The sequence below is a fragment of the Schistocerca gregaria genome, chromosome 7, assembly GCF_023897955.1.
Source record: "Schistocerca gregaria isolate iqSchGreg1 chromosome 7, iqSchGreg1.2, whole genome shotgun sequence".
Lineage (NCBI taxonomy): Eukaryota > Metazoa > Arthropoda > Insecta > Orthoptera > Acrididae > Schistocerca > Schistocerca gregaria.
The window spans coordinates 6,048,342-6,062,500 of record NC_064926.1 but is presented as its reverse complement, the minus strand read 5'-3'; the positions used below and the strand labels follow the sequence as shown (position 1 = coordinate 6,062,500).

At 47.7% G+C, this 14,159-nt stretch overlaps 4 non-coding genes across 4 annotated transcripts; all 4 read right to left on the bottom strand.

The window, feature by feature from the left end:
• Nucleotides 1–1,356: 1,356 nt before the first annotated feature.
• On the bottom strand, nt 1,357–1,429 carry Trnak-cuu (transfer RNA lysine (anticodon CUU)). Its single transcript has one exon. It is a non-coding gene; the product is annotated as a tRNA-Lys (tRNA).
• Nucleotides 1,430–8,299: 6,870 nt separating this feature from the next.
• On the bottom strand, nt 8,300–8,372 carry Trnak-cuu (transfer RNA lysine (anticodon CUU)). Its single transcript has one exon. It is a non-coding gene; the product is annotated as a tRNA-Lys (tRNA).
• A 1,434-nt stretch (nt 8,373–9,806) lies between these two features.
• On the bottom strand, nt 9,807–9,879 carry Trnak-cuu (transfer RNA lysine (anticodon CUU)). The gene has a single exon. It is a non-coding gene; the product is annotated as a tRNA-Lys (tRNA).
• A 2,961-nt stretch (nt 9,880–12,840) lies between these two features.
• Trnak-cuu (transfer RNA lysine (anticodon CUU)) lies at nt 12,841–12,913 on the bottom strand. The gene has a single exon. It is a non-coding gene; the product is annotated as a tRNA-Lys (tRNA).
• Nucleotides 12,914–14,159: the final 1,246 nt, after the last annotated feature.

Sequence of the window (14,159 nt, the reverse complement as noted above, 5' to 3'; positions counted from 1 at the left end):
TCACACTCGTCACGTACTTCACTTTTATGTCATATTCATTTCTGAGAGGTAAAGAAATTGCATGACAGCATGCAGAGCTAGTGGCGTCAAAATTAACACACATACTTTATGTGACTCAAAAGCCGAACGAGTTACTTTCCGACGTTGTTTTAGATGTGCAAGTGCCAGTCAAAACTCGCGGTGTCGGCACTCTGCCGACCATTTCGCTAGTTAACACCGGTCTTGTTGTGTGTGTTTCAAGCTCAAGAGCATTTCCAAGCAAAAAATGGTCAACAGCAACATTCAGACGGTTTCGTACTGCTCAATTGCTACATTAAAACGGTATGTTTCTTTTTCAGAACTGGAAAAAAACGAGCGTGACAACATTCGAACCTGTAATCATCAGATCCGAAGTCCGACGCCTTTTCCATTAGGCCACATGGTCACTGACGACCAACTATATCATGTATACGACTCATCTCGAAACGCTCACACCCCTGAGGATTTGTGTTTTCGTTTTACACAGCCGCTGCCCCTTGCTCTTTCCCTCCCTTTCGTTACATTCAACCTCTTTCGAGACCGACCAAATATAGACTGAGAAACAAGACCACACACTTTGTGCATTCGGAATCGAAGGCAGGGCGTCCCTCGCCGCATTTGCTAGGATGGCCATTTGCTAATTCTGCAGAAGCGGCGGCGGCGGCGACGACGACGACGACGACGACGACGACGACGACGACGACCGCGAGAGGCTCTGAGATATGTGAGAAATACATCTATGAAATGTAATTCACACTGCCTCGTCCCACTTTTTGGTGTACCGCTTTGGCAAATGCTTTATCTGCGCCATTCGCCTTAATCACATCTGAGAGTAATTCTTAAAAAAAACGCCTGTCGCTAATTGTTCGTCATCACAGATACTGTTTGCTATACGGCCACGACGCGCAACTGATTTCCAAAATTCATCTTTCTCCTGTGTGGATGGAACGTCCGATGCCTGGTTTATTAGAGCAGTGCTCTACCACTAAGCTAAAGAGGCGCGGCCTAGCGGTACTCTTGGGTACTTCGTCCTTACGGTCGTCTGCATCATCAGACCTCAGCTGACAATACTTCATATTACCAGCTAATATTTGCAGCTATGGCGACCCATTACTGCTTGGCTACACATCTGGCACGTAACCGATGTGCTCTCCAAACAACAACACTTTCATTTCAGAACATGTCTTCCACACATGTCTACAAAATCACCTTCACATTCAAATACAGTTTCCTTGTGACTGACAGAGACGTAGGCAAAGTTTAAAGTTGCTATTTCCATTACATCTCCTTAATCAGAAAAACGGTAATTTACATCTGCAGCGGAACAAAATTCCGTTCCGCCCAGCGTGTGGCTCGAACCCACGACCCTAGGATTAAGAGTCTGACGCTCTACCGACTGAGCTAGCCGGCTACCTCGGTGAATACCTGCCGGATAGCACGTCACACAGTACTTGTTTGGGTTAAGTGGTCCCATACAGAATCTCTCCATGCTGCCTAATGTTTTCCTAACGTCACACTCGTCACGTACTTCACTTTTATGTCATATTCATTTCTGAGAGGTAAAGAAATTGCATGACAGCATGCAGAGCTAGTGGCGTCAAAATTAACACACATACTTTATGTGACTCAAAAGCCGAACGAGTTACTTTCCGACGTTGTTTTAGATGTGCAAGTGCCAGTCAAAACTCGCGGTGTCGGCACTCTGCCGACCATTTCGCTAGTTAACACCGGTCTTGTTGTGTGTGTTTCAAGCTCAAGAGCATTTCCAAGCAAAAAATGGTCAACAGCAACATTCAGACGGTTTCGTACTGCTCAATTGCTACATTAAAACGGTATGTTTCTTTTTCAGAACTGGAAAAAAACGAGCGTGACAACATTCGAACCCGTAATCATCAGATCCGAAGTCCGACGCCTTATCCATTTTTTTTTTTTTTCAAAATTCCGTTCCGCCCAGCGTGTTGCTCGAACCCACGACCCTGGGATTAAGAGTCAGACGCTCTACCGACTTTTTTTTTTAAATCATTAACTTTATTTAAGAATCGTTACAATTTTTAATACAATGAAAAGACAAAATGAAACCGCACCGCAAGGTACGTAGAATCTAACGCAGATCGGCCACATGAGAGCATAGCACACTACTGACTTTATTTTTTTTTAATGCATCCTCTGCAAAAACAAAAACGAAAGAAAATCGTTGTACAACAAATCACAAAATGAAAAGGAAAAGGGATACAGGGATGTTGTTTTTATTTATTATATTTATTTATTTTCCACAATCACCCTGTTAAAAGGAACATGTAGATCATGTAGATCATTTCATGGTATAGTATGTGCATTACATATGGAGCGTTGAGAGAAGCGTGAGGTTCATTATCAGCTGTCAAATGTGCACACCGACTGCACCCGGCACATCTCAACTGCGTGGGGGTCGAGGAAGACTGCCTGAAGATAGTTGGCAAAGGTTTTCTGATAGTGTGACCATCTATGAACCTCATAGTGGGCTTGCTGTAAGAAATACCAAAAGTCGAGTCGCGACTTGGCAGCATCCCCATAGAGGTACGCGATCGTCCAACCTTTGACCCAGATGATCGACTGTGATTTAGTCGCCGGAAAGTAGTCACTCTCCGGATGTAGGAAGGAAGCAGGTGTAATATGTTGCGGGGTCACACGGAGGTAGCAAGCCACCATCTGTCGTCCTAGGAGCCATACGTCCTCCACCGCTATACAAGTTAAGCGGTGATGGTCGTCATCCACTTGGCGACATTTCGGGCACAGTGGAGTGTCCACTAGTCCAATTGCATGGAGTCGTTGGTTGGTGTTGAACTTGCCACAGGTGACAGAGAACCACAGTGCCCGAACGAAGGTAGGAAAGAATTTTTGGTGCACATGTCTCCAAATCTTCGGCCAATGCAACGTGGGGTGTTTCAGTTCAATGACATTACGACTTATCCGTCGTAGCAGCCAAACATAAAAATCCTTCGCGCATGGTGGTCTCGTGCGCGGAAGCTCGTCTCTGATATAACTAAGTTCCACGATAAATGTTGATACATGCGCAAAATGTGGCGTAATGTTGCCCACCGCCACCGGAGGTGTGAGGGACGCTGGAACTAGGAGATCCAGTAGGCGGGATGTAAGGGAATCACGCCCGCTACGCCATTGCTTGTACATTGTGGCTAGAAGGAGCGCCGTTGCTCGGCAGCGAACATTCGTAAGTCCGAGTCCCCCCTTGTCCGTAGGGAGCGTGAGCGTTGCGTATCGCACCTTGAGGGGCGACCCAATCATCACAAAATAGCCTAGTGCTGATTGAAGTCGATGCCCGAGTGTGAGTGGTAGGGGCAGGATCTGCGAAATATGCACCATTCGAGAAACCACATAAGTGTTCAGATATTCGACTCGCTGCAAAGGATCAAGGCGTCGTAGGAGATGTTGGCGGACCATGGTACGTGTTGTCTGTAAAATACGTCGGTAGTTAACTGCCGCAGTATGTTTCACAGATGAGGTAAGTCTATGCCGAGATAGCGGAATTGTTGCACATAAGGAAATGGACTGATTTCTTCCGGCGTAAGGCCCTTTCCAACCGGCATTGCTGCCGATTTGTTCATGTTCACTGCACTACCCGCCGTCACACTGTGGTCCAACAACAGTTCAAGAACCGTCTTCACCTCTTCCTCAGAACGAACGAGCAGCAGGAGGTCGTCCGCATAAGCACGACATTTGAAGGTGTAGCCCCGCAGTTCCACCCCAGAAAGAGAATTTGTTAGCCTCCCAATTAATGGTTCCAACGCTATCGCGAACAGCAGCATCGAAAGAGGGCAGCCCTGGCGAATGGAACGTCGAATTTGAATGGGTCCTGCTATACACCCATTAACATGTACCAAGGATTGTGCGCTCCCATAAATCCTTCTAATGAGACCAGTAAAACAGTCTGGAAATCCCATTTGTTCCAGTACAGCGTACAGATAGTTGTGGCGCACCTTATCAAAAGCACTGTCAAAATCAACCGCCACCATCGCCGCTTTAAGCCGGCACTCCTCCGCCAGCGCTATTACATCACGGCATTCGCCAGTAGCTGTTTGCACATTCACCGATCCACCCGGTGTCGTCTGTTCTGGGGAGAGAACGCTACGAATTAACATACGACATCGGGACGCTAGCACCCGTGCAAAGATCTTATAGTCCTCATTAAGCAGGGTGATGGGGCGATAATGTGTGACCGTAATTCCTGGCTTCGGTTTATGTACTGGCACCAAGAGGCCTTCCATAAAAGCCGGTGGAATAGGTGCATCGGAATTTAACAACTCGTTGTACATTTCCGTCCATCGCGGTGCCATTTCGTTGCGAAATTCTCGATAAAATTCAGCAGGAAGTCCATCAATGCCTGGGGAGCGATTCAACGCACCCTTTGCGATCGCATCATGTACTTCCTCACAGCTAATAGCTTCCAATAAGGTTCCAGCGTCTTCCACCGTTAGTGTACGGGAGACGTATGTGGCTATACGTGCGAGGTCATCAACACGGGCTGCTTCCTCCCGATAGATGTGTTGGTAATGGTCGACGAATGCAGAGACAATGTCCGCTTGACGCGTCACTCTTCGGTCTTCGCGGGTAATTAACTCCCGTACCAAAACGCGTCGTCGGTGCTTTCGTTCATTCACGACGTGGTGCATGGAAGGAATCTCGTGTTGTATCGTATCGTGACATCTGGCGCGCAACATGGTTCCCTGAAGATGTTTCCGAGCTAAAGCCACTAATTTAGCTTTTATCCTTTTGCGTTCGATCCAGACGTCCGGTCCCGGCGGATCATCGTCCAGTTCGCGCAGCGCTGCAAAATAAAAGTCGGTCGTACGGCGGCGCCATTCGGTCATCTCCCTGCTATGTGAGATGAACGTACGGCGAAGCGCCGGTTTAGCACAAGTCAGCCACCAATCAAGCTTCGTCACATACCTTCCAACCTTTCGCTCGCACATCGTCCATGTCTCAAGGATCCGTTGACGACATTCGGGATCATGTAGATGTTGAATGTTTAATTTCCACGGGGCCTTGCTGTTCCACACCTCTCTACGGGGAAGAAGCACCGTACAGATGTAAGCGCTGTGATCGGAAAATGCCAATGGCCAGCGTTCCGCGTCCTGGACATCATTTGCATGAGCCCGTGAGATATAAATGCGATCTAATCTGCTCGCCGATTGACTGGTCACATAGGTGTATCCCGGTGCATCTCCATGTCGTAATTCCCACGTGTCACTAAGTACAAGGTCGCTGACAACGATTCGCAACTCCTGGCTGATGTTTGCTTGCGGCCATTGGTCTTTCTGGCTGAGAACACAGTTGAAATCTCCACCAATTATTACACATTCATAACGTCCATGGAAAAGTGGTGCAATATCTTCTGCATAAAATCGCGCCCTTTCCCGCCGCCGATTGTTTCCCGACGGTGCATAAAGATTGATGATGCGTGTCCCAAACGTCGTGAAAGCCATTCCCCGGGCCGACGGAAGGTAACACACGTTTTCCATGGGTAAGCCATCTCGCACGTAAACTGCCACCCCACTCCCATTGCGATCTCCATGTGACGAATAGGATTGGTAGCCTGCGATGTGTGGGAGTGCAGCTATGTGGACTTCCTGCAGCAAAGCAATATCCGCATCAGATGCCCAAATCGTTTCCTTCAGTGGGTGTATTTTGGTTGGTGAACGCACGTCATTTATATTTAATGTCGCAATACGGTTCGCATGGCGTTGAATCCCACTCTGTCGAGGCGCAACAATATCTCCCTGCATCGGCGCTGGGGGCTGAGTTAGAAGACGTTCTCTCGCCCCTCTCTCTTCACCTTCAGCAATTACTAGGCCGTCTTTGTGAGTGCCGGCTGCCTCTGTATGACGTCCGGCGCCTCCTCAATATCGTCATACCACATCTTTGCAGGCAGTGATATATTCGTGTCCATAGCCACAGCATCTGCGTCTGGAGAGCCAACTGGTTGTCGTTCCTCTTCAGCATCACCACGTCCCGCTACCGTCAATGTGACAGACCGCTGCGGGTCTGATCGAACAGTTTCCATTGCCTCATCCTGCTTTGTAGAGGCTGTTGTGTCGTCTTGCTCCACAGGCGCATCGTCGTCGGGGCAAGGGGAGTCATCCCTAGGAGATGTCGTGCGACGACGCCGTTTCCTCCTTTTCGGGGAACGTTGTTTGCATGATATTCCTTCCGTGTCCTCAGATTGTAGGGAATCACGGCTGCCCGACAGAAAAGCATCCGTAGGAACTGGAAGTGTTTCGAGTCCCATCGTTGTAGTTGGCGGGAGTTCGGTCGAAACTGATGTTGTCGTCACAGAGTGCGTTCCAGACGGAACAGCATCCGTAGTGGCTGGAACTGCTTCGGGTACTATCGGTGTGCTTGGTAGGAGTTCGGTGTCAACTGGTGTTGTCGCCGTAGATGGTATGCTAGATGGAGCAGCATCCTCTGTCATCCCGACGTCTGCTACAAGGTTTCGGAGAGTGCCATCGGGAACTTCCACCGGGGCTGTGTCCTTTCGGTCATCAGCGGACGCAGTGAGGGCTTTGGCATAGGTGATCGGTAGTACTGTCATCGCCGGCGACGGTTCCCGCACATCTGAAGGCAGTTGCGTAATCCGCCGTCGCATACAGTTCGACCTGAGGTGTCACTCCTGGCCACAGCCAGAACATGTATGTGGTTGCATATCGTAAATCACCACTGCCCTACAACCACCAATTGTCAGATAGGACGGTACATGCTTCTGAAGATCAATAGTGATCTGTCTCACTCCGTTAAGCACGGGGTACGTGGCGAATTGTGTCCAGCGTTCTGCTGTGTGACCATGTACCGTGCCGTATGGCTTAAAAGCCTCAATAACTTCGTCAGCCGGGAACTCAAATGGCAGCTCAAAAACACGTATTGTCCGTACACCCAGACCAGCATGTTCTACAGTTACAGTGCCGACATTCCCGTCACTATGGCAAAATCGGAGACCTGCTTTTGTCGCCCGTAGAATTCTCTCACACGCCGCGTCATTTACCATCTTAACATACACCGTGGGACTAACGACGGACAGGTGAATTCCGACAATATCGTTTGGCGGTATCTTGACGTCCTCACGTATGAATCGTTCCACTGCTAAAGCCTTTGGTCTTTCGTAGTCTTTGCAGAAATTGAATCGTAATGTAGTTTTTCTGTACTTGTTCGCCATGATCGTTGTTATTAGCCCGCGCGCAGACTAAGTCCACAAGTAAACAAACACTCGCACACGCCGCACAGGCGGAAGTATCGGACCTCCGCTCCGCACGGCCGCTAGCGCCGAACTGATCCATTAGGCCACATGGTCACTGACGACCAACTATATCATGTATACGACTCATCTCGGAACGCTTACACCCCTGAGGATTTGTGTTTTCGTTTTACACAGCCGCTGCCCCTTGCTCTTTCCCACCCATTCGTTACATTCAACCTCTTACGAGACCGACCAAATATAGACTGAGAAACAAGACCACACACTTTGTGCATTCGGAATCGAAGGCAGGGCGTCCCTCGCCGCATTTGCTACGATGGCCATTTGCTACTTCTGCAGAAGCGGCGGCGGCGACGGCGACGGCGACGACGACGACGACGACGACGACGACGACGACGACGACCGCGAGAGGCTCTGAGATATGTGAGAAATACATCTATAAAATGTAATTCAGACTGCCTCGTCCCACTTTATGCTGTACCGCTTTGGCAAATGCTTTATCTGCGCCATTCACCTTAATCACATCTGAGAGTAATTCTTAAAAAAAAACGCCTGTCGCTAATTGTTCGTCATCACAGATACTGTTTGCTATACGGCCACGACGCGCAACTGATTTCCAAAATTCATCTTTCTCCTGTGAGGATGGAACTTCCGATGCCTGGTTTATTAGAGCAGTGTTCTACCACTGAGCTGAAGTGGCGCGGCCTAGCGGTTCTCTTTGGCACTTCGTCCTCACGGTCGTCTGCAGCATCAGACTTCAGCTGACAACACTTCATATTACCGGCTAATATTTGCAGCTATGGCGACCCATTACTGCTTGGCTAAACATCTGACACGTAACCGATGTGCTCTCCAAACAACAACACTTGCATTTCAGAACATGTCTTCCACACATGTCTACAAAATCACTTTCACATTCAAATACAGTTTCCTTGTGACTGACAGAGACGTAGGCAAAGTTTAAAGTTGCTATTTCCATTACATCTCCTTAATCAGAAAAACGGTAATTTACATCTGCAATGGAACAAAATTCCTTTCCGCCCAGCGTGTGGCTCGAACCCACGACCCTAGGATTAAGAGTCTGACGCTCTACCGACTGAGCTAGCCGGCTACCTCAGTGAATACCTGCCGGATAGCACGTCACACAGTACTCGTTTGGGTTGGGTGGTCCATACAGAATCTCTCCATGCTGCCTAATGTTTTCCTAACGTCACACTCGTCACGTACTTCACTTTTGTGTCATAATCATTTCTGAGAGGTAAAGAAATTGCATGACAGCATGCAGAGCTAGTGGCGTCAAAATTAACACACATACTTTATGTGACTCAAAAGCCGAACGAGTTACTTTCCGACGTTGTTTTAGATGTGCAAGTGCCAGTCAAAACTCGCGGTGTCGGCACTCTGCCGACCATTTCGCTAGTTAACACCGGTCTTGTTGTGTGTGTTTCAAGCTCAAGAGCATTTCCAAGCAAAAAATGGTCAACAGCAACATTCAGACGGTTTCGTACTGCTCAATTGCTACATTAAAACGGTATGTTTCTTTTTCAGAACTGGAAAAAAACGAGCGTGAAAACATTCGAACCTGTAATCATCAGATCCGAAGTCCGACGCCTTATCCATTAGGCCACATGGTCACTGACGACCATCTATATCATGTATACGACTCATCTCGAAACGCTCACACCCCTGAGGATTTGTGTTTTCGTTTTACACGGCCGCTGCCCCTTGCTCTTTCCCACCCATTCGTTACATTCAACCTCTTACGAGACCGACCAAATATACACTGAGAAACAAGACCACACACTTTGTGCATTCGGAATCAAAGGCAGGGCGTCCCTCGCCGCATTTGCTACGATGGCCATTTGCTAGTTCTGCAGAAGCGGCGGCGGCGGCGACGACGACGACGACGACCGCGAGAGGCTCTGAGATATGTGAGAAATACATCTATAAAATGTAATTCAGACTGCCTCGTCCCACTTTATGCTGTACCGCTTTGGCAAATGCTTTATCTGCGACATTCGCCTTAATCACATCTGAGAGTAATTCTTAAAAAAAACGCCTGTCGCTAATTGTTCGTCATCACAGATACTGTTTGCTATACGGCCACGACGCGCAACTGATTTCCAAAATTTATCTTTCTGCTGTGAGGATGGAACGTCCGATGCCTGGTTTATTAGAGCAGTGCTCTACCACTGAGCTAAAGAGGCGCGGCCTACCGGTACTCTTGGGTACTTCGTCCTTACGGTCGTCTGCATCATCAGACTTCAGCTGACAACACTTCATATTACCGGCTAATATTTGCAGCTATGGCGACCCATTACTGCTTGGCTACACATCTGACACGTAACCGATGTGCTCTCCAAACAACAACACTTGCATTTCAGAACATGTCTTCAACACATGTCTACAAAATCACCTTCACATTCAAATACAGTTTCCTTGTGACTGACAGAGACGTAGGCAAAGTTTAAAGTTGCTATTTCCATTACATCTCCTTAATCAGAAAAACGGTAATTTACATCTGCAGCGGAACGAAATTCCGTTCCGCCCAGCGTGTGGCTCGAACCCACGACCATAGGATTAAGAGTCTGACGCTCTACCGACTGAGCTAGCCGGCTACCTCGGTGAATACCTGCCGGATAGCACGTCACACAGTACTCGTTTGGGTTGGGTGGTCCCATACAGAATCTCTCCATGCTGCCTAATGTTTTCCTAACGTCACACTCGTCACGTACTTCACTTCTATGTCATAATCATTTCTGAGAGGTAAAGAAATTGCATGACAGCATGCAGAGCTAGTGGCGTCAAAATTAACACACATACTTTATGTGACTCAAAAGCCGAACGAGTTACTTTCCGACGTTGTTTTAGATGTGCAAGTGCCAGTCAAAACTCGCGGTGTCGGCACTCTGCCGACCATTTCGCTAGTTAACACCGGTCTTGTTGTGTGTGTTTCAAGCTCAAGAGCATTTCCAAGCAAAAAATGGTCAACAGCAACATTCAGACGGTTTCGTACTGCTCAATTGCTACATTAAAACGGTATGTCTCTTTTTCAGAACTGGAAAAAAACGAGCGTTACAACATTCGAACCTGTAATCATCAGCTCCGAAGTCCGACGCCTTATCCATTAGGCCACATGGTCACTGACGACCAACAATATCATGTATACGACTCATCTCGAAACGCTCACACCCCTGAGGATTTGTGTTTTCGTTTTACAAAGCCGCTGCCCCTTGCTCTTTCCCACCCATTCGTTACATTCAACCTCTTACGAGACCGACCAAATATAGACTGAGAAACAAGACCACACACTTTGTGCATTCGGAATCGAAGGCAGGGCGTCCCTCGCCGCATTTGCTACGATGGCCATTTGCTAGTTCTGCAAAAGCGGCGGCGGCGACGACGACGACGACGACGACGACGACGACGACCGCGAGAGGCTCTGAGATATGTGAGAAATACATCTATAAAATGTAATTCAGACTGCCTCGTCCCACTTTATGCTGTACCGCTTTGGCAAATGCTTTATCTGCGACATTCGCCTTAATCACATCTGAGAGTAATTCTTAAAAAAAACGCCTGTCGCTAATTGTTCGTCATCACAGATACTGTTTGCTATACGGCCACGACGCGCAACTGATTTCCAAAATTCATCTTTCTCTTGTGTGGATGGAACGTCCGATGCCTGGTTTATTAGAGCAGTGCTCTACCACTGAGCTAGAGAGGCGCGGCCTAGCGGTACTCTTGGGTACTTCGTCCTTACGGTCGTCTGCATCATCAGACTTCAGCTGACAACACTTCATATTACCGGCTAATATTTGCAGCTATGGCGACCCATTACTGCTTGGCTACACATCTGACACGTAACCGATGTGCTCTCCAAACAACAACACTTGCATTTCAGAACATGTCTTCCACACATGTCTACAAAATCACCTTCTCATTCAAATACAGTTTCCTTGTGACTGACAGAGACGTAGGCAAAGTTTAAAGTTGCTATTTCCATTACATCTCCTTAATCAGAAAAACGGTAATTTACATCTGCAGCGGAACAAAATTCCGTTCCGCCCAGCGTGTGGCTCGAACCCACGACCCTAGGATTAAGAGTCTGACGCTCTACTGACTGAGCTAGCCGGCTACCTCGGTGAATACGTGCCGTATAGCACGTCACACAGTACTCGTTTGGGTTGGGTGGTACCATACAGAATCTCTCCATGCTGCCTAATGTTTTCCTAACGTCACACTCGTCACGTACTTCACTTTTATGTCATAATCATTTCTGAGAGGTAAAGAAATTGCATGACAGCATGCAGAGCTAGTGGCGTCAAAATTAACACACATACTTTATGTGACTCAAAAGCCGAACGAGTTACTTTCCGACGTTGTTTTAGATGTGCAAGTGCCAGTCAAAACTCGCGGTGTCGGCACTCTGCCGACCATTTCGCTAGTTAACACCGGTCTTGTTGTGTGTGTTTCAAGCTCAAGAGCATTTCCAAGCAAAAAATGGTCAACAGCAACATTCAGACAGTTTCGTACTACTCAATTGCTACATTAAAACGGTATGTTTCTTTTTCAGAACTGGAAAAAAACGAGCGTCACAACATTCGAACCTGTAATCATCAGATCCGAAGTCCGACGCCTTATCCATTAGGCCACATGGTCACTGACGACCAACAATATCATGTATACGACTCATCTCGAAACGCTCACACCCCTGAGGATTTGTGTTTTCGTTTTACAAAGCCGCTGCCCCTTGCTCTTTCCCACCCATTCGTTACATTCAACCTCTTACGAGACCGACCAAATATAGACTGAGAAACAAGACCACACACTTTGTGCATTCGGAATCAAAGGCAGGGCGTCCCTCGCCGCATTTGCTACGATGGCCATTTGCTAGTTCTGCAAAAGCGGCGGCGGCGACGACGACGACGACGACGACGACGACCGCGAGAGGCTCTGAGATATGTGAGAAATACATCTATAAAATGTAATTCAGACTGCCTCGTCCCACTTTATGCTGTACCGCTTTGGCAAATGCTTTATCTGCGCCATTCGCCTTAATCACATCTGAGAGTAATTCTTAAAAAAAACGCCTGTCGCTAATTGTTCGTCATAATAGATACTGTTTGCCATACGGCCACGACGCGCAACTGATTTCCAAAATTCATCTTTCTCCTGTGTGGATGGAAAGTCCGATGCCTGGTTTATTAGAGCAGTGCTCTACCACTGAGCTAAAGAGGCGCGGCCTAGCGGTATTCTTGGGTAGTTCGTCTTTACGGTCGTCTGCATCATCAGACTACAGCTGACAACACTTCATATTACCGGCTAATATTTGCAGCTATGGCGACCCATTACTGCTTGGCTACACATCTGACACGTAACCGATGTGCTCTCCAAACAACAACACTTGCATTTCAGAACATGTCTTCCACACATGTCTACAAAATCACCTTCACATTCAAATACAGTTTCCTTGTGACTGACAGAGACGTAGGCAAAGTTTAAAGTTGCTATTTCCATTACATCTCCTTAATCAGAAAAACGGTAATTTACATCTGCAGCGGAACAAAATTCCGTTCCGCCCAGCGTGTGGCTCGAACCCACGACCATAGGATTAAGAGTCTGACGCTCTACCGACTGAGCTAGCCGGCTACCTCGGTGAATACCTGCCGGATAGCACGTCACACAGTACTCGTTTGGGTTGGGTGGTCCCATACAGAATCTCTCCATGCTGCCTAATGTTTTCCTAACATCACACTCGTCACGTACTTCACTTTTATGTCATAATCATTTCTGAGAGGTAAAGAAATTGCATGACAGCATGCAGAGCTAGTGGCGTCAAAATTAACACGCATACTTTATGTGACTCAAAAGCCGAACGAGTTACTTTCCGACGTTGTTTTAGATGTGCAAGTGCCAGTCAAAACTCGCGGTGTCGGCACTCCGCCGACCATTTCGCTAGTTAACACCGGTCTTGTTGTGTGTGTTTCAAGCTCAAGAGCATTTCCAAGCAAAAAATGGTCAACAGCAACATTCAGAAGGTTTCGTACTGCTCATTTGCTACATTAAAACGGTATGTTTCTTTTTCAGAACTGGAAAAAAACGAGCGTGACTACATTCGAACCTGTAATCATCAGATCCGAAGTCCGACGCCTTATCCATTAGGCCACATGGTCACTGACGACCAACAATATCATGTATACGACTCATCTCGAAACGCTCACACCCCTGAGGATTTGTGTTTTCGTTTTACAAAGCCGCTGCCCCTTGCTCCTTCCTACCCATTCGTTACATATAACCTCTTACGAGACCGACCAAATATAGACTGAGAAACAAGACCACACACTTTGTGCATTCGGAATCGAAGGCAGGGCGTCCCTCGCCGCATTTGCTACGATGGCCATTTGCTAGTTCTGCAAAAGCGGCGGCGGCGACGACGACGACGACGACGACCGCGAGAGGCTCTGAGATATGTGAGAAATACATCTATAAAATGTAATTCAGACTGCCTCGTCCCACTTTATGCTGTACCGCTTTGGCAAATGCTTTATCTGCGCCATTCGCCTTAATCACATCTGAGAGTAATTCTTAAAAAAAACGCCTGTCGCTAATTGTTCGTCATCACAGATACTGTTTGCTATACGGCCACGACGCGCAACTGATTTCCAAAATTCATCTTTCTCCAGTGAGGATGGAACTTCCGATGTCTGGTTTATTAGAGCAGTGCTCTACCACTGAGCTAAAGAGGCGCGGTCTAGCGGTACTCTTGGGTACTTCGTCCTTACGGTCGTCTGCATCATCAGACTTCAGCTGACAACACTTCATATTACCGGCTAATATTTGCAGCTATGGCGACCCATTACTGCTTGGCTACACATCTGACACGTAACCGATGTGC